A 20,981-nucleotide genomic window follows, 5' to 3' on the forward strand; every position below is an offset into this window, starting at 1 on the left:
AGTACCCGACCATCTGTTGTGATGGTCGGGTACTGGGGCGGCCGTAGGCTGGTATTATGAGGTTGGGAAGGGCCAAAAACAGTGGACCTTCCCACCCTTGTAATGCTAGGCTGCTGCTGCTGTGTTGTATCGGGCTGGTTATAAAAATGGGGGGGACCCCCACGTCGTTTTTTTTTTGAATTTAACAAATTTAACAATAGACGGGTCCCCCACATTTTTAATAACCAGCCATATACAAGGCCGCAGCAGTCTGCCATTACATGGGTGGGAAGGGCCACTGGTTTTGTCCATTCACAGGCTAATAACATTGTGTTGTATGTGGCTGGTTATGATAAATTGGGTGGAACCCCATGTCTTTTTTAAAAAAAATAAAAAATTAATAAATAAATAATTTAAAAAAATGACGTGGGGTCCCCCCATTTTTATAACCAGCCCGATACAACACAGCAGCAGCCTAGCATTACAAGGGTGGGAAGGTCCACTGATTTTGGCCCTTCCCAGCCTCATAATACCAGCCTACGGCCGCCCCAGTACCCGACCATCACAACAGATATATACAAACAAACATACATGCAAACATACATACATACATATATACAAACATACATACATACATATATACAAGCATGCACATATATACATGCAAATATACATACATGCAAACATACACACATATATACAAACATACATGCAAACTATCATACATACATACATGCATACACACACACACATGAAAACATACATACATACATACATACATACAAACAAACATGCAAAGATACATACATACATATATACAAGCATGCACAAATATACATGCAAACATAAATACATGCAAACATAATTACATACATGCACATATATATATAAACATACATGCAAACATAGATGCAAAAATAAAAACATGCAAACATACATACATGCACATATATACATACATACATGCCAACATACATACATGCCAACATACATACATGCAAACATACATACATGCAAACATACATACAAACATACATACATGCAAACATACATACATGCAAACATACATACATACAAATATATACATGCAAATATACATACAAACATGCACATATATACATACATGCCAACATACATGCAAACATACATGCACATATATACATACATACATACATACATGACAACATACATACATACATACATACATACATACATGACAACATACATACATGTCAACATACATACATGCCAAAAAAAAATAATAATACGTTCATACTTACTTTCCTCCTGTCCGGCCTCCAGCGATGACGTTTCATCCATGTCGCCGCTGCAGCCTGTGATTGGCTGCAGAGGCAGTCACGTGGGATGAAGCGTCATCCCTGGAGGCCGTCCTTCTGACGTCATCCTGACGTGCGTGACCGCCACTACAGCCTGTGATTGGCTGCAGCGGCGACATGGATGAAACGTCATCGCTGGAGGCCGGACAGGAGGAAAGTAAGTATGAACTTATTTTTTTTTTTATTACATTAAAATTTTATTTTCCGCGCGCCGAGCATGTATTGTCAAGGTTGCTGAAAGAGTTAGTGCAGCCCATTAACTCTATCAGCACCCTGGACAGTAGCATGCTCGGCGCACGGAAATTACAGGTTCGGTCCGAACTAGTTCGGTCCGAATCGATCTTTTTCGGGAAATTCGGCGAACTAGCTGAACCGAACTTTTGATAAGTTCGCTCATCTCTATTCACTAAGATTGAAAATGGTTTGAGATCGTTTATCTGTGTTTGAAAAATTGTTACGTGTAAATGCACCTTTAATGATAACCAGGATAGATCTTTATTCTTTAGACCTAAATTACATTGTATTTGTATGTGTAAAATGTAAACTTTAAAAACACATGGGTGGATTTACTATTATTGTTTTGCCAGAAGACTGTACTAGGTTGCAGAATTTATTTTTGTGCAAATAAATGTAGACAAATTTATTATTGACTTGTGCCAAAAAGAACAGATGTTTGAACCTCAATTGACACTTTACGACAGTGTCTAGAAAAGGGGTTGTGACCTAGAGGAATGGAGCATGGCTTAATATGAGTCAACGTGCACCAAAATTTTGCCCCAATTTTAGGTAAAAATCTGTCTTAGACTTAGCTAACCAAAAGGTGATATAAAGAGGATAAAAAAGGCTGGCGTATCTAGCAAGATGAACCAAATTTATCATACAGCGTGCGCCACTTTCTGGAATTTGACATATCGTCTAATTGCCTGGACTAAGTTTACACTGTGTAAACATTAGACAGCATTAGTAAATCAGCCCCACTATATAAAAGATAGCATATAAATCCAGGACAAGTAATAAAGAATAATGACGCTTAAACCAAAGAGAGTTTAATCAAAATAACTTTTGAGATATTAAAGCAAAGAAAAAGCGGAGTACAAAGCTATATTTATAAAGATATAACAAATTTTAATTAATCACATAAATAAGACAAACATTTAAAAAGGTACAAAATTATTGGAGAGACTCTATAATGTTACATGGTATGACAGGAAAACAGACCATCCATATGTTTTCAGAAATGAAAAAAATAATTGCACTGCGATCCCTACAGTGAGAATATATGAAATGGGTAGTAGGTTGTCTTATAGATGGCTAATCCCTCATGTAGAAACCCAATAGATTGTGGACACAATGGTCCTGGGAAAAGTTAGGGAAAACCTGAATGTCAAAGGATGGAGGAAACCTTACCCATGTCAATGATCATGGAACCTGAATACCATGTATGGAACCCCAATGCGCGTTTCGCTATGTGTGCTTCCTCAGGGGGTGCATAGTGTCCTGTTGCAGTCTTGACATTAAATAGGACAAGACACAGGTGTATTTTGCTGTTAATCATCGCCCATGAGATCGCGGCGCATGTCCACAGACGCGACCGGAATTGAGACATGCCCCACTACCGGCCTCCAGCGCCGTAGCGCACATCCGGGTTCCTGACGCGTACCAGGAATACCGGACATGCGCAGTGCGCTATGGGAGGCAGGAATGGAGCAGGCGACACCCCCCGGTCACGTGCAAGTGGAGTGCACAACTCATTGGACAGCTGGGACGAGAAGGATCGAAGGTAATGTATACTAATCCACTATTAACGTAGCTACTCCCATTCCAATATTAACAAGGGCCAACCAAAGGAATGGCAAGTGATCTGCATTGAGTATGTTAGAAGAAAGTGTATGTAATGCATAGATTTATGTGAAAAATCACATTCAAAAGGAGGGGAGAGAAAGAATCCCCCAAAATTATACAATGTGTATAAACCAATATAATGGTTTTAAAAAGATGTGACAAAATGTGTATGTGAACATCACAACCGTAGTGCTGGTTATAGAAAACCTCATAAAGTGAATGTTATTGCAGTGATTAATGAGGTCGCTTCTTATAATAAAATAGAAAAAAGTTTATAAAAATGTAGTTTAAAATATTATTACACATCACATATGTTTCCCATGACCAAATAAAGTGCAAAAGAGAACAAAAAGGGTCTCCTCAGAAAAGTTATGTGACATAAAATACATTTCAATGGAGAAAAGGGAAGGAGAAGGGTGACAAGTTTGTCGATATCAAATCTACGTCAGGGAGCGATGAATATACTGAAATCTTCTCATTCCTAATTATAGGGGTCATCTGGGTCTAGAGCTTGTATTTCCTATATGGAGGTAGCCAGACTGGGGAAAGATGGTACATCAGATACCTAGTAAAAAATTATAAATGAAAAGCATGCTGATGGCAGAGATTGCATTAAAGATATGGTGCAAAGCGGAGTTTCTCGTTAAGTCCAAACGGTGTTTATCGAGCCCAATTCGACAATCCACTTGCACTGTCTTTGTGCCAGAACCTTCTTCAAATTGCCGCTCCCCTGATGCCACAATGTATACGGTCAATTCCACAAACCTTCAAGGATTTAGGGTTACAGCCACGATATAATTTAAAGTGCCTTGGCAGGGTTTTTAACTGTGTGAGGTCATTTATAGCATTAGCACTGGCAATATCTCGCACATGTTCTCTAGTATGTAACCTCAATTCTCTGGATGTCAGGCCTATGTAGGCCTTGGGACATCCACATAGCGCATAGTAGATTACATGTGTAGTACTGCAAGAGATATAGTCTCTTATTTCAAAGGATCTTTTCCTGTCCACTGACGCAAAATCTGTCGCTCTGCTAACGTTAGGGCATGCTATGCAATCACCGCAAGGATAACAACCTACTCTCGGTCCCCGTGATCCAAAGGGATTTATGTTTTTCCGTATATAGGTGCTTTTGACCAAGAGGTCTCTGAGATTCCTGCTTCTCTTGGCTGTCATCGTGGGCCTCTCAGCCAAACAAAGAGCCAAAGCTGGTTCAGATCTTAGGACAGACCAGTGTCGTCCTAGGATTGTCCTCATCCTCTCCCATTGGCTGTTAAACGTTGTTATAAACTGTACCCCAGTTTCTCCAGTTCAATGGGCTTTACTTCTCAGTAGGTCACTGCGTGATGTTTTTTTGGCCCTATTGTACCCGGACCAAATTGTCCTTCTACTATACCCTCTATTCTCAAACCTAAATCGAAGGTCCTCAGATTGTGGTTCAAAAAGACTATCAGTGGAGCAAATCCGCCGCATCCAGAGGAACTGACCAACCGGGATGGCTTTAATTGTGGAACGTGTGTTTACACTGTGTAAATATTAGACAGCATTAGTAAATCAGCCCCACTATATAAAAGATAGCACATAAATCGAGGACAATGAATAAAGAATAATGACGCTTAAACCAAAGAGAGTTTAACCAAAATAACTTTTGAGCTATGTTGGCAACTTGAGGTAAAAGCTTAATCATTATATTGGTTTTTCAGTCATTTACTTGCGTAAGACTGGAATCACACATGCAGCTTTTTGGAGGCAACGTCAGGAATGTATCCGAAAGGAAAGGGAAGCATAAAGCAAAAATGTATACTTTTCCTTCCAGTTGGATCCACTTATGACTTTGGCTCAAAAATCTGCATCAAAGAGGGGCATGGCTAGCTGTGCATGAAGTCAGACGTGTGATCCACGAGCTTCTGTCTAAACGGCGAATATAGCGGCACTGCATGGCTCATTAGCATTGGAAACCAATACATCTTACCCTTGATATACTTGTGACACATTACAGCATGGTGAGAGGAAGAAAAAAGAAAAGCCCTTTGAAACTGACAAAGTTTTTCCCGGCTTCTGAAACCTCCCAACATGGCGCCGCGCGCCAAGCTGTAGGATGATCGACTGACTCTCTCCTGCAACCGCATCAGGAGGTCTCCCCATCCGTGGGGGATCTCCTCTTATTTGAGCCTCTGCTCTCCCTGGAATCGTCTCACAGTGCTCCTGCCTCAGTGATACCTAATACTCCAATGGACGATCTGAATCTTGAGAACGCTTTGCTCGTGGCAGACCATGTGCTCAGGTACATAAAGCAACTTCTCCTGTCTCATCTTTGCACGCTTCTCCTATTGCGTGGAACAAATGCTCAAATCTTCCACCATCCCCTCGCATGATGTGCCCTGCACCTCTTCCTCCAGAATCCCCTGTGACAGTAGCCACTATGAGGCTTTTGTTGGCTGACTTGCATAAATCGCTAAACAGTGATCTGTTGAAGGCAACACGGAAACTACAAGCGGAGGTTACATCAATAAGAGACCGTACCTCGCACATAGAGCATAACATTTCTGAACTCACTGCAGCCCACAATGAAATTGTGGATGTATCTACTGCTATGGAAGAGGATATTGAAACTCTTAAAGCTAAACTTGCTGATATTGAGGACCGTTCCAGGAGCAACTAGCCTGCTCCCGTCTGCCTCTCCAGCAGATCTAACCATTGACAGGGCCCATGTCATAGTACGCATCCATTTCTTTTGCATTAAAGAAAGATTAGTGGAAGCTTCTAGCTCTGAGCCCACATTACCTCCAAGATTTCAGCAGATCTCCATCTTTGCAGACCTTTCTGCGGTGACCCTATCCAGGAGGAGAGCATTTGCTCACAGCACCAAGATTTTTAGAGCTCAAGGCATACCATATAAATGGGGCTTCCCGTTCAACCTCGTCATATCCAAAAATGGTTCCAAGATTGTAGCCAATTCTCTGGAAGATGCGGCACTTCTCTGCAAGAAGTGAGACCTACCGATTTCTTCTGACTCCCTGCCACGAGGGTCTGGGACAGTCCTGTCTACTCTACCTACGGACTGGAAAACCATGACATGCAGTAAAAAGAAGATGACTTGACAGTGAGGGTGAGTACTCTTTGATCTAACATTTCTTTTTGAAAAGGCATGAAGCTAAATGCCATGAACGCCATGTTATTTTTTTTCAATTCCTGGTATGTTTTACCTGGACCCCAACTTAGAATGTAATGTGGGATTAGAGGAGGAGGTCAGAACAAAAGCGCCAAAAGGGTAATCAACTTCAAAGGGCACCAGATGTGAATGACGTCAATTTCTGATTGCTGTTTAATTCCTGATGACGTCATTCACATCTGGTGCCCTTTGAAGTTGATTACCCTTTTGGTGCTTTTGTTCTGACCTCCTCCCCTAAACCCACATATGTATAAAGCTGTTTGTTTTGTTATGTTATTACCTTTTGGCCTGATGAAGATGCAGGTTCTGCGTTGAAACGCGTTGCCGTTTTTTTGTGCAAATAAATTCACTCATTATTTATTACTCTGCTTATCTATTCCTCTTGAGTAGCGCTTCCTATATATATCCATTTTTAAAACATTTTGTAAATTGCTATTTTTTGCGGCATCACAACCATGATGCCGGTCTCTGGATATTGAAAGCTGCAACCAATTTATTTACTACTGCCTACTTCATAAGCTGTACCTGCCAGTACAAACGACTTTTAGGTGAGTGCAATTGCTTACCTACTGTATATTCTAATTACCCCGCCTATCAGGTTTATCTTGCACCATGTGGCACTGTGTACATTTTTTTCATTCCAAACACAACTTAGAATGTAACTCTGTGTAGCGTCCATGGCCACGGGCCGTCGGGTTTACTCACCTCCCGATGCCCGCAGCCATGGGTCCGTGAGTGCTGGTCTGCTGTGTCCCGTAGGGTGCGCACAAAGGAAATTGTCATCATCATCAACTGCCATGATTTCCTGGTCTATAAGAACGCCCCAAGCCTTCTGATCCTTGCCTGAGCGTTGTTAGTTTTCCCAGTCTGTCTTGCAAATGGTCCCTTAGTGTTTCCCGTTCCCATTGTTACCCGTGCCTTGTTACCTGTTCCTGTATCCCGTGCTGTTCTTGTTCCTGTGCCTATTAGTGTCGGAGTCGTGTCACGTCCTGTGTCATCTGCCATGTCCGGAGGAATCCGCCACGTCCTGTGTCATCTGCCACGTCCGAAGGAATCCGCCACGTCCTGTGTCATCTGCCACATTCAGAGGAACTCGCCACGTCTGGCGCAACCTGCGGCACCTGTGTCATCCGCCACGTTTGGTGTTACCTGCTGTGCCCTTCTCCATCTGTACCAGAGCTGCGGCCACTGTCTGGACTATCCAGGTACCCTTGTGCGGGACAATGTATTGCTGGGGTTTCCTGTTGTTTGGCCAGCTGCCTCCCCGCAACGGTGGTACGGCCTAGTGGGTCCACAAACACACTATGTGACACTCTGTACGTGGGGTTTCTTGGTCTGGATTCAGTTGCTTTCCATCTTCAAACTGCACTTATTGATTAGCAGGTTCGTTATGTTATGCTATTGTGTATAATTAATAATATCCATTATACTGTTCTATCTGTATATGCCCCTAATTTGAAACAACATAGTTTTTTTTGCGTAGAATGATCTCTTTAGCAAATCAACATAAGAAAGGTTTATTGATATTGGGGGGGGGGACGACTTTAATTTGACATTGTGGCCTACCATGGACTCTACATCCATTGTTCGTTGCAAAGAACCTACTCCAGCTTCTACTACTTTGCACAAACATGGCCTTTTTGATGTCTGGAGATTGCATCACTATAGTGACCTTGACTACACCTTTTATTCTAATTCGCACAGGGTTTATACTAGAATTGACTTCTCTCATGTAGATAAGGAACTTATAAATCGAGTTCACTTTGTCTCTATTGGTTGCTTGCAATGCTCGGACCACGCTCCGATTTCGCTGTCAATACAAGAAAACTTTAATAGACTACAAGACTCAGTCTGGTATCTTAATAACTTTGTTCTTCATCACCTCAAATATACTTCCCAGTCCAAATCTAATCTAGAGGAATATTTTTCCTATAACGATAATGGTCAGGTTAAAGACGTCACTTTGTTGTGTGCCCAACAAACCACTATAAGAGGTCACTTCATAAAGATTGCCTCTCACATCAAAAAGTCCTCAAAGCAAACAGAACGTCAATTACTCACTAGGTTGAGCACCTTACATAGGCTAAACAAATCGTCTTATTCTGACGTACGTGCGGCAGAGATCTCTGATCTTATTTATCAGTTACACTAAATGAATGTCTATAATGATGACTTGGCACTACAGAATTTTAAAATGACATTCTATTGGAGTGGCAACAAGCCTGGGTCGCTATTGGCCAAACAACTTAAATCACAAAATGCTAAATCACAGATCCCATTTATATACAACACTCAAAAGGATCGTATTATGGATCCTAAAGGGATAGCCAATACCTTAGCTGAATATTAAAAATCACTTTACAACTTAAAAAACGATCCCCTTACCGTTAAACTCCTAACTGATAAAATAAAAAATTTCCTAGCTCAATTGAATTTGCCCTCCATTTCCCCTACCCAACTGCAAAGTATATCAATACCCGTATCTGAGGAGGAAATTCTCAAAGCCATAGCTTAAAGCCCATAAGTCCCCTGGACCTGATGGCCTTACCAATGAGTACTTTAAGACATATAAAAATATTTTGGCTCCCTACCTGGCTAGGACATTTAAAGAGGTCATTAAAAATGAAGCCTCCCCCCCTGAAATGCTCAAAGCAATAGTAGTTGCCTTACCCAAATCGGGTAAATCTCCGGATGTTACTTCCAATTTTCGCCCCATTACCCTGCTGAATACGGACCTAAAAATCTACACGAAGATTCTGTCTGGTAGGCTCGCGGACATTCTCCCCCAACTGAGAAGTCCTGACCAAGTGGGATTTGTTAAAGGCAGACAAACAGTGGATGGTACTCGGAGGTTTATAAATATTATCTCAGAAGCTGAGGCCCGGCGAACGCTCACACTGTATGCGGAGAAGGCGTTCGACCGCGTCCACTGGGGATACTTGTGGGAAGGTTTGGGTAGAGTTTGGAATTCAGAATTCTTTCTTGTCTGCTATTATGACCTTGTATACCTTTCCCTCCGCCCAAGTTTATACCACAGGAGCGCTGTCTACCCCATTTTCCATAACTTACGAAACCAGACAGGGATGCCTCTTATCACCCATGATATTCACTATGGTCATAGAGCCATTTGCTATAGCAGTCAAAATGTCACCACATATCAATGGCGTTTCTTTAGGCCCCACCGAACACCGTATAGGTCTCTTCGCGGATGACGTCATATTGAGTTTATCCTCCCCTAGCGATACATTACCTCAAGTACTCAAACTCATTCAGGAGTTTGGAGAGATCAGCTACTATAAAGTTAATGCCTCAAAATCCTTAATACTAAATATGGGTATCCCCAAACATACACAGATGAAATTACAAAACAAATTTCCCTTTAAATGGTCTGAAGGAGCGATACCTTACTTAGGCATCTTTCTCACATTTCCATGTAGCAAGCTGGTATCTATCCACTACAATACTTTGATGCAAACCTTAAATAATGGGCCCTGGATGGGACGCATATCAGAGTTTAAAATGTTATTGCTCCCTAAAGTGCTCTACTACTTTCGGAACCTTCCAATTCCACTTCCAAAATCTCTGTTATGGCGTATACAAACTGTTTTCACGAGATTTATTTGGAATGGTAAAAGAGCGAGAGTTGCAGCGAAAACATTGTATCTGCCTGTAGATAAAGGAGGTCTGAGCTACTCGAATATCACTGATTACTACTATGCGATCATCCTGGATCAAATGAAACGTTGGTGGATATGTGACCTGAATAAACGTTGGGTGGCAATTGAGGCTCACATACTGAAATGCCTTAACCTACGAGTGCTTCCAAATGTTACTGACAATGTTATTGTTCCTGTTAAGTTTATGTTCAATTACTGGGTGTCTACAAACCTTATATATTGTATTACTGAAGGTCAATATTACCGTACTTGTAACAACATCTCTATATAACTGTGAATCTTTTATCCTTTATGTGCATAGTTGTATAACGTTCTCGACCTCTCATGCTTTTGTACAACGCCGTAATCTTATTTTTTTTGTATCATTTCTTTTGCTATTTTCTTAAAAATTTCAATAAACAATTTGTCACAAAAAAAAAAAATCTGCATCAAAAAGTGCACTAAAAATTTCATCAAAAACTGCATTAGTGATTCCATCCAGAGACCAGGATCATGCACAGGATCACACACACACAGATTTGATGCGGACTTTGGTGCAGTTTTTGACTGTTTGCTGACACAGATGTAGCGGCGATTCATAGTATTGCAGCCTTCTCCCATTGAAGTGAATGGAAGAAGGCTGCAATACTGTGAATCGCTGCTACATGTGTGTCGACGATTCACAGTGAGCAAGTAGAAATGAATGGAAATAAGAGCTCGTACGGGCGCTGCACCCCCTTCAAAACAGCTGATCGTTAGGGGTTCCGGGAGTCGAACCCCGAGCGATCAGCTATTCATGGCCTATCCTGAGGATAGGCCATCAATTTTTAGCAACTGAAAAAAACCCTTTAAGCTCTAAGCCATGTCCTTTTTCTAGACACTTTTCAAAACTGTCTGGCGAAGTGCAAAAAGTGTCTAAAACACGAAAAATCTGGTGAAAGGCATGTATGCCAAGTGTTTGGAGCAAATTGAGCAAGATTTCTGGCGCATTAAGCTCAGTAAATCTCCGCAACTGACTTTGTCTTATGATGTGCTATGTTATGCTTGGTATCTATTTACTGTAGGTCACTAATGGCACCCCAATTGTTATTCATCTCACTTATCTTTGCTGATGTAAATACAACAGATATATTTTTTAGACTAATGACTGTCTTTTTTTATATACACAGGAGATACAAAGGATTCTACTCATTAATAGGCATTGCAGGACATTTCCTTTGATAATAGTCTTTGGAAAAATGTTAATTGTTCAAAAATACAGAACATATTGCTCTGCTCCAAGTCTTGAGGGATTTGTTTTATTGCTTCATATTCTAAGCTGAGGTACATTCTTTAATCCAATGTTTCAATATTACAAGCACAGTCTTATCTTTTTGGGTTGATACGAGTTTATATGTAACTGTCTTTGGTATCCAGTTATACAAAAGTAAATAATAATGTCAGCATTATTTAAATAAGTTTGTGTTCACATCACCGTCTGTGTTCCGTTGAGGGGTTTCGTCTGAGGTTTCCGTCGGGTTAACCCCTCAGCAGAAAGCAATCGGAAACCTCAGCTTCTGTTTCCCTCACGATTAAACTCAATGGTGACAGAAACCTAGCTAATGGTTTCCGTCTGTCACCGTTGTGACAGGGTTCCAGCAGGGCCGCATCTGCCACCGAGCTAAAAACGGGGGGCGGCATATTGTGGCAGGGCCAGGGGGGGGGGGTGCGTGGGGAAGGCAGGGGAGAATACTTTACCTAGCAGACGTGCAGCACGATAGGCGCACGTCTGCTAGTACACTCCCCCTCTGTGACGCTGCACGCGCCGCGAGAGAGGAGCATAGGGAACCTGGAGGACTGCGGGAGGAGCGGCCGAACGCTCTCTCCTGAAGAAAAGAAAAGCAGCTGGTAAGTAATGAGTTGAGGACAGGAGGCTGAGTCGTTGATAAAGACTAGAGCGGCAGAGTGCCAATTACTGCGCTCAGCCTCCTGCCCTCACTAATTTAAAAGTGATGGGCTGCTACCATACTGACAAGAGGGGGGCATCTGACTGACTGCATTGGGCAGCCTAAGAGGTGTGCGACATGGTGCTGCATCCTCCCACCATGTAGGGGGTGCAACTGTGCAGGCCGTGCTTTGGACTCTATATTCTCTGCTCCTCGTTACACACACTGAGGAAGCAAGTGCAGAGCCGAGGAGGAAGCTCCGCCCACAGTCCGACCTGAAAGAAACCTGTGCAGCTGGAGAGATGGTAAGTTCCTGTGAGTGTGTGTGTATATATGTATACATGCCTTGTGTCTGACTGTCTGTCTATGTGTGTGTATATATGTGTCTCTATATGTATACATGCTTTTTCTGTGTGTGTGTGTGTGTGTGTGTGTGTGTGTATATATATATATATGTGTCTGTATATGTATACATGCCTTGTGTCTGACTGTGTGTGTGTGTGTGTGTGTGTGTGTGTGTATATATATGTGTCTGTATATGCATACATGCCTTGTGTCTGTCTGTCTGTCTGTCTGTATGTATGTGTGTGTGTGTATATATGTGTCTGTATATGTATACATGCCTTGGGTCCGTCTATGTGTGTATATATTTGTCGGTATATGTATACATGCCTTGTGTCTGTCTGTATGTGTGTGTGTGTGTGTGTGTGTGTGTGTGTGTATATGTGTCTGTATATGTATACATGCCTTGGGTCCGTCTATGTGTGTATATATGTGTTGGTATGTGATACATGCCTTGTGTGTGTCTGTATGTGTGTGTGTGTGTGTGTGTATATATGTGTCTGTATATGTATACATGCCTTGGGTCCGTCTATGTGTGTATATATTTGTCGGTATATGTATACATGCCTTGTGTCTGTCTGTATGTGTGTGTGTGTGTGTGTGTGTGTGTGTGTATATGTGTCTGTATATGTATACATGCCTTGGGTCCGTCTATGTGTGTATATATGTGTTGGTATGTGATACATGCCTTGTGTGTGTCTGTATGTGTGTGTGTGTGTGTGTGTGTGTGTATATATGTGTCGGTATATGTATACATGCCTTGTGTCTGTATGTGTGTGTGTGTGTGTGTGTGTGTGTGTGTGTGTGTGTATATGTGTCTGTATGTGTATACATGCCTTGTGTCTGTCTGTATGTGTGTGTATATGTGTCTGTATATGTATACATGCCTTGGGTCCGTCTATGTATGTGTGTGTGTGTGTGTGTGTGTGTGTATGTGTCTGTATATGTATACATGCATTCTGTCTGTCTGTATATGTGTGTGTGTATATGTGTCTGTATATGTATACATGCATTCTGCCTGTCTGTATATGTGTGTGTGTGTGTGTGTGTGTGTGTGTGTATATATATGTGTCTGTATATGTTACATAGTTACATAGTTAGTACGGCTGAAAAAAGACACATGTCCATCAAGTTCAACCAAGGGAAGGGAAAAGGGAAGGAAAAATTTCTACACATAGGAGCTAATATTTTTTTGTTCTAGGAAATTATCTAACCCTTTTTTAAAGCCATCTACTGTCCCTGCTGTGACCAGCTCCTGCGGTAGGCTATTCCATAAATTCACAGTTCTCACTGTAAAGAAGCCTTGTCGCCTCTGCAGCTTGAACCTTTTTTTCTCCAGACGGAGGGAGTGCCCCCTTGTTTTTTGAGGGGGTTTTACAAGGAACAGGATTTCACCATATTTTTTGTATGTGCCATTAATATATTTATATAAGTTAATCATGTCCCCCCTTAGTCTTCTTTTTTCAAGGCTAAATAGGTTTAATTCTTTCAATCTTTCCTCATAACTTAAATTCTCCATGCCCCTTATTAGCTTCGTTGCTCTTCTTTGTATTTTTTCCAACTCCAGGGCATCCTTTCTATGAACTGGAGCCCAGAACTGAACTGCATATTCTAGATGAGGCCTCACTAATGCTTTGTAAAGTGGCATTATTACATCCCTGTCCCGCGAGTCCATGCCTCTTTTAATACACGACAATATCCTGCTGGCCTTTGAAGCAGCTGATTGACACTGCATGCTGTTATTGAGTTTATGATTTACAAGTACACCCAGATCCTTCTCAACAAGTGAATCCGCCAGTGTAGCGCCCCCTAGGACATATGATGCATGCAGGTTGTTGGTACCAAGATGCATAACTTTACATTTATCTACATTAAACTTCATTTGCCAAGTGGACGCCCAAACACTTAGTTTGTTTAAATCTGCCTGTAATTCATGAACATCTTCCATAGTCTGAACTATATTACATAGCTTGGTGTCATCTGCAAAAATAGAAATAGTGCTATTAATCCCTTCCTCTATATCATTAATAAATAAGTTGAATAATAGTGGTCCCAGCACTGAACCCTGGGGTACACCACTTATAACCGGGGACCATTCAGAGAAGGAATCATTGACCACAACCCTCTGGATACGGTCCTTGAGCCAATTCTCAATCCAATTACAAACTATATTTTCTAAACCTATAATCCTTAATTTACCCATTAGGCGTCTATGGGGGACAGTGTCAAATGCCTTTGCAAAGTCTAAAAACACTAAATCCACAGCGGCCCCTCTGTCTAGACTTCTGCTCACCTCTTCATAAAAACAGATTAGGTTAGTTTGACAACTTCTGTCCTTAGTAAAACCGTGCTGGCTGTCACTTATAATGCTATTTATTGTCACATAATCCTGTATATAGTCCCTCAATAGCCCCTCAAACATTTTCCCCACGATGGATGTTAAGCTTACTGGTCTATAATTACCCGGGGAAGACCTAGAGCCCTTTTTGAAAATAGGCACCACATTTGCCCTGCGCCAGTCCCTTGGCACTATACCAGTCACTAGAGATTCTCTGAATATTATGAAAAGGGGGACAGAAATAACTGAACTAAGCTCTTTAAGAATTCTAGGGTGTAACCCATCTGGTCCCGGGGCCTTGTGCACATTTATTTTATTTTATTTAGCTTGGACCATATCTACATTCATCCAATTCAGTATATCAACTGATATATTAACAGCACTGGCAGCGGCTACATCAGCTGCTCTTTCTTCTGTTGTATATACAGAGCTAAAGAACCCATTTAGTAACTCTGCCTTCTCTTGATCCCCTGTGATCAACTCCCCATTGCCATTATCTAGGGGTCCTACATGTTCAGACCTTGGCTTTTTTGCATTTATATGCTTGAAGAATTTTTTAGGATTTGTTTTACTATCCTTGGCCACCTGCCTTTCATTTTGTATTTTTGCTAATTTTATTACATTTTTACAGATTTTATTAAGCTCTTTATATTTTACAAAGGCTACAGCTGTACCCTCAGATTTGTATTTTTTAAATGCCCTTTTTTTGTCATGTATTGCCCCTTTCACAGAAGGTGTAAGCCATGTGGGGTTTAATTTGAGTCGTTTATACTTATTACCTGTAGGAATAAATTTTGCACTATAATAACTCAAAGTAGATTTGAAAATCTCCCATTTATCATTTGTTCCATTATTTGACATTAGTTCTTCCCAGTCTATATCCTGAATTGCAGCCCTCATCCTGGGGAAATTGGCTTTCTTAAAATTAAATGTTTTTGCCCTCCCAGCCTGCGTTTGTTTTTTACAGTATAGGTAAAATGTAACTATATTATGATCACTGTTACCGAGGTTTTCACGAACATTGACATTCCCAACAAGATCTGCATTATTAGAAATGACCAGATCCAACAGAGCTTCACCTCTAGTCGGGTCTTCCACAAACTGGCCCATAAAATTTTCCTGCAACAGGTTGAGGAAATGTCTCCCCTTTGCAGTTGAAGCCGAACCATGACACCAATTAATATCCCGGAAATTAAAATCTCCCATTATCACTACAGTACCCGCCTGTGCAGCCCGCTCCATCTGTTTATATATCTGACCTTCCATCTCCTCAGTTATATTGGGGGGTCTATAGATTACACCAAAAGTAATTTTTTCAGTGTTTACCTCCCTTTCTAGTTCCACCCACAAGGTTTCAACCTCCTCACAGTCTTCACCCACTATTGTCTCTTTCACACTCGCCTTCATATCACTTTTCACATACAGACATACACCACCACCTTTCCTATTTGTCCTGTCTTTACGAAAAAGTGTAAAACCCTGTAGATTTACAGCCCAGTCATGTGAAGAGTCCAGCCATGTTTCAGCAACACCAACTATATCTATATTTTCTTCCAGTATCAAGGCCTCCAGCTCCCCCATTTTGCTTGCTAGACTTCTGGCATTTGTGAACATACACTTTAACTTGCCTGTCAGTTTTTCACTTTTATTATCAGAAATGTGATTTGACATTAATCGGTCCTTTTTATTTACACTGATGTTTTGCAACGAAAGGATCTCCTTATCTTGTTGTCTAGTCCTCTCCCCACATTCTGTTTCTCCCCCCACCAATATAGTCTGACCCCTCTCTAACCTGGCTACCCCTTTTTTTTCTACATTGACCTCCCTCCTCAGCCCTAGTTTAAATACTCCGCCACCCCAGCTAGAATTCTCTCCCCCAGCACAGCGGACCCCCTTCCATTTAGGTGCAAATCATCTGCAGAATACAGTTTGTACCCCAATGAAAAGTCAGCCCAGTGCTCTAGGAACCCAAATCCTTCTCCTCTACACCAAGACTTCAGCCATGCATTTAACTCCCTAAGCTCCCGCTGTCTTTCCTGTGATGCGCATGGCACAGGCAGTATTCCTGAGAATACAACCTTGGAGGTCCTTCCCTTCAGCTTGTAGCCTAGTTCTTTAAAATTATTCTTAAGGCTCCTCCACCTACCATTTATTCTGTCGTTGGTACCGACATGGACCACGACAGCTGGATCATCACCAGCCCCTCCCAGCAATTTGTCCACCCGTTCCACCACATGCCGAACCCTGGCACCAGGGAGACAGCAAACCATTCGGTTGAGGCGGTCTTGGCGACAAATTATTCTATCCGTCTTCCTGATTATAGAATCCCCTACAACTATCAATTGTCTTGGCTTGCCTGCATTACCATCCCGCCGACTACTAGCTGGGCTGTTCTCCCGGCTGTTAGGGAGATCAGTATCCACTAGGGCTGCCTTTTCTGAGACTGACACCCTCGCATCATCACCTAACCTGGCAATTTTGCTTGGAATGCCAGAAACCGGATCGGCCTTCCTTGTCTTTGACCCCTTTCTACTGCCCCTAACTACATTAACCCAGCTACTTACCTGATCCTGCTCACCCATGTCTTCACCCTCCAGTTCTAACCCACTAACTGCATGCTCTGTGAGCAGCAAGCTCCGCTCAAAATTGTCTATCCTCCTCAGTGTTGCATTCTGCTCCTCCAGATCTCTAATACGAGCTTCCAGGTGAACAACATGCTCACATCTGCCACAGAGATATTCACCCTGGAACTCCGGCTCCAGTCGTGTATACATATGACAAACTGTGCACTGAAGAAAACCTCCAATCTTGCTATCCATTATCCAAGTTACACCAAAACAGCGAACAATTGTCAAAGAAAAAGAAGAGTACTTACTGGGGCTTCAACTCCTCTTTTCAACTCCGGTTTTAGAACTCCACTTAGTTCACAAGCCACTTAAACCACCAAGCTTAAACATGCTTTATGTCTGTCTGTGTGTGTGTGTGTGTGTGTGTGTGTGTGTGTGTGTGTGTGTGTGTGTATATATATATGTGTATATTTGCCTGTATTTGTAGAGGGCAGCAATAGAGTCCCCCGCACAGTGCGCCATCCAACCTAAGGCCGGCCGGTAATATAATTTAAAAAAAAACAGACATAAGAAAACATTTTTTATTGAAATAAAAACTCTCCCGCACAACCCTCTTTCACCATTTTATTAAAAAAGAAAAACGTACATTATCGAAGTAGTCCAACTAATCTATGACTAAGGCTGGGTTCACACGACCTATTTTCAGGAGTAAACGAGGCGTATTATGCCTCGTTTTACGTCTGAAAATACGGCTACAATACGTCGGCAAACATCTGCCCATTCATTTGAATGGGTTTGCCGACGTACTGTGCAGACGACCTGTCATTTATGCGTCGTCGTTTGACAGCTGCCAAACGACGACGCGTAAAATGACTGACTCGTCAAAAAGAAGTGCAGGACACTTCTTTGGACGTTTTTGGAGCCGTTTTCTCATAGACTCCAATGAAAACAGCTCCAAAAACGGACGTAAAAAACGCTGCGAAAACGCCGCGAAAAACGCGAGTTGCTCAAAAAACGTCTGAAAATCAGGGGTTGTTTTCCCTTGAAAACAGCTCCGTATTTTCAGACGTTTTTGGTCACTACGTGTGCACATACCCTTAGTCTAAATGGTCCAGCCGAACATAGCAAAAAAATAAAAGTTAGCAGTATTACAAATATAAAACATATACTTTTTTCTCCCCTGCGCCACAATAGAAACCAGAGGTCAAGGAAAAATAATTTCCCTTCATGTAACTCTGCTTCCTGTCAACTGAAAAGTTAGCCGCCAGAGGGAAAAAATGTTTCCCCATTGTGGAGTACAAGAAAGTCTAATTCCCAGGTGGGGCTTTGTTGTACTCATCGGGGAAACATTTTTCTTCTGACAGATGATTTTTCCGTTAACAGGTGACAGAGTTCAATAGGGGTGGTGTTAGGGGGAGGAGGGGGGAAAATATGGTCTGTTCACAGTTTGTGTTTTTTCCACCCCTGCCCTAGATTTCAATCCTATATCCGCCCCTGTGTGCAGAATATCACAAGTTCACAACAGAGCTTGCAGCGGAGAAGCGCACGCCCCTGTGGACCACGATACTGAGAGCGCGTCTAACGAGTGAGTATGGCAACTCTGCACCTCTCCTCAGCCTCCACATGTTATTGGATGAGAGGAGGAGGAGAAGGGCGGACTGTGGCTGATAACATTCACTACTGGTATATATTTATATCTGCGGTATATTCACTACTTCTATATATGGATCTGTGCGGTGTATACACTGCTGGTACATATTTATTTATAGGTTGTGCACAGTTTATTTTTTGCTTTACTACTGTTCCATATGCCTTTTTTTCTAAATATACATTTTTGCCCCTTGCAGTTAAAGGGGTTGTTCCAAGATTAAATGTTATCCCCTGTCCACAGGACAGGACATAACATGCTGATCGGTGGGGGTCTGACCACTGGGACCCCCACTGATAACTGGAACGGTGGTCCCTTGTACCCCTGATTAACTGGAGCGGCAGGGTGTATGCTTGACCTGCAGCGTCATTAACTCAGGGGTATGAGGGACCCCCACTGATCAGCATGTTATCTCCTATCCTGTAGAGAGGGGATAACATTTAATCTTGGGACAACCCCTTTAAAGAGGCTCTGACACCAGATTTTGCAACCCCTATCTCCTATTGCAGCAGATCGGCGCTGCAATGTAGATAAGAGTAACGTTTTTTTTTGGTTTTTTTTAAACGAGCATTTTTGGCCAAGTTATGACCATTTTTATATTTATGCAAATGAGGCTTTCTAAAGTACAACTGGGCGTGTTTAAAGTAAAAGTACAAGTGGGCGTGTATTGTGTGCGTACATCTGGGCGTTTTTACTTCTTTTACTAGCTGGGCGTTGTGAATAGAAGTGTATGATGCTGACGAATCAGCATCATCCACTTCTCTTCGTTAACACCCAGCTTCTGGCAGTGCACAGACACACAGCGTGTTCTCGAGAGATCACGCTGTGACGTCACTCACTTCCTGCCCCAGGTCCTGCATCGTGTCGGACGAGCGAGGACACATCGGCACCAGAGGCTACAGTTGATTCTGCAGCAGCATCAGCGTTTGCAGGTAAGTAGCTACATCGACTTACCTGCAAACGCCGATGCTGTTGCAGAATCAACTGTAGCCTCTGGTGCCGATGTGTCCTCGCTCGTCCGACACGATGCAGGACCTGGGGCAGGAAGTGAGTGACGTCACAGCGTGATCTCGCGAGGACACGCTGTGTGTCTGTGCACTGCCAGAAGCTGGGTGTTAACGAAGAGAAGTGGATGATGCTGATTCGCCAGCATCATACACTCCCATTCACAACGCCCAGCTAGTAAAAGAAGTAAAAACGCCCAGATGTACGCACATAATACACGCCCAGTTGTACTTTAACTTTAAACACGCCCAGTTGTACTTTAGAAAGCCTCATTTGCATAAATATAAAAATGGTCATAACTTGGCCAAAAATGCTCGTTTTTAAAAAAAAACTAAACGTTACTCTTATCTACATTGCAGCGCCGATCTGCTGCAATAGGAGATAGGGGTTGCAAAATCTGGTGTCAGAGCCTCTTTAAGACCTGAACATGCAGTGAATAGTTTTCAGATTATATTACTGGCTCGATGATCACATTCATTCCTAGTCTGGTCTGTGCAGTTTCGGTTTACAAATATTACGGATTGGTAGTACAGATCCAACAGACGTGGACAGAAAGAAAGTTCAACATGCGTTACTATACTGACTGTAAAGTGCAGCGTGCGTTACTATACTGACTGTAAAGTGCAGCGTGCGTTACTATACTGACTGTAAAGTGCAGCGTGCGTTACTATACTGACTGTAAAGTGCAGCGTGCGTTACTATACTGACTGTAAAGTGGCGCATGTGTTACTATACTGACTGTAAAGTGCCGCATGTGTTACTATACTGACTGTAAAGTGCCGCATGTGTTACTATACTGACTGTAAAGTGCAGCGTGCGTTACTATACTGACTGTAAAGAGCCGCATGTGTTACTATACTGACTGTAAAGTGCAGCGTGTGTTACTATACTGACTGTAAAGTGCAGCGTGCGTTACTATACTGACTGTAAAGTGCCGCATGTGTTACTATACTGACTGTAAAGTGCAGCGTGCGTTACTATACTGACTGTAAAATGCCGCATGTGTTACTATACTGACTGTAAAGTGCCGCATGTGTTACTATACTGACTGTAAAGTGCCGCATGTGTTCCTATACTGACTGTAAAGTGCCGCATATGTTCCTATACTGACTGTAAAGTGCCGCATGTGTTACTATACTGACTGTAAAGTGCCGCATGTGTTACTATACT

At 42.2% G+C, this 20,981-nt stretch overlaps 1 long non-coding RNA gene across 1 annotated transcript in view; it reads left to right on the forward strand.

The window, feature by feature from the left end:
* Positions 1-12,126: 12,126 nt before the first annotated feature.
* The window catches only part of LOC142738380 (uncharacterized), a 95,377-nt gene continuing 86,522 nt past the window's right edge, over positions 12,127-20,981 (forward strand). Inside the window, exons 1-2 of the long non-coding RNA XR_012880593.1 lie at positions 12,127-12,216; positions 18,632-18,743. This is a non-coding gene — a long non-coding RNA (uncharacterized LOC142738380). The remainder of the gene's footprint in view (positions 12,217-18,631; positions 18,744-20,981) is intronic.

This window comes from Rhinoderma darwinii, chromosome 1, assembly GCF_050947455.1.
Source record: "Rhinoderma darwinii isolate aRhiDar2 chromosome 1, aRhiDar2.hap1, whole genome shotgun sequence".
NCBI lineage: Eukaryota > Metazoa > Chordata > Amphibia > Anura > Rhinodermatidae > Rhinoderma > Rhinoderma darwinii.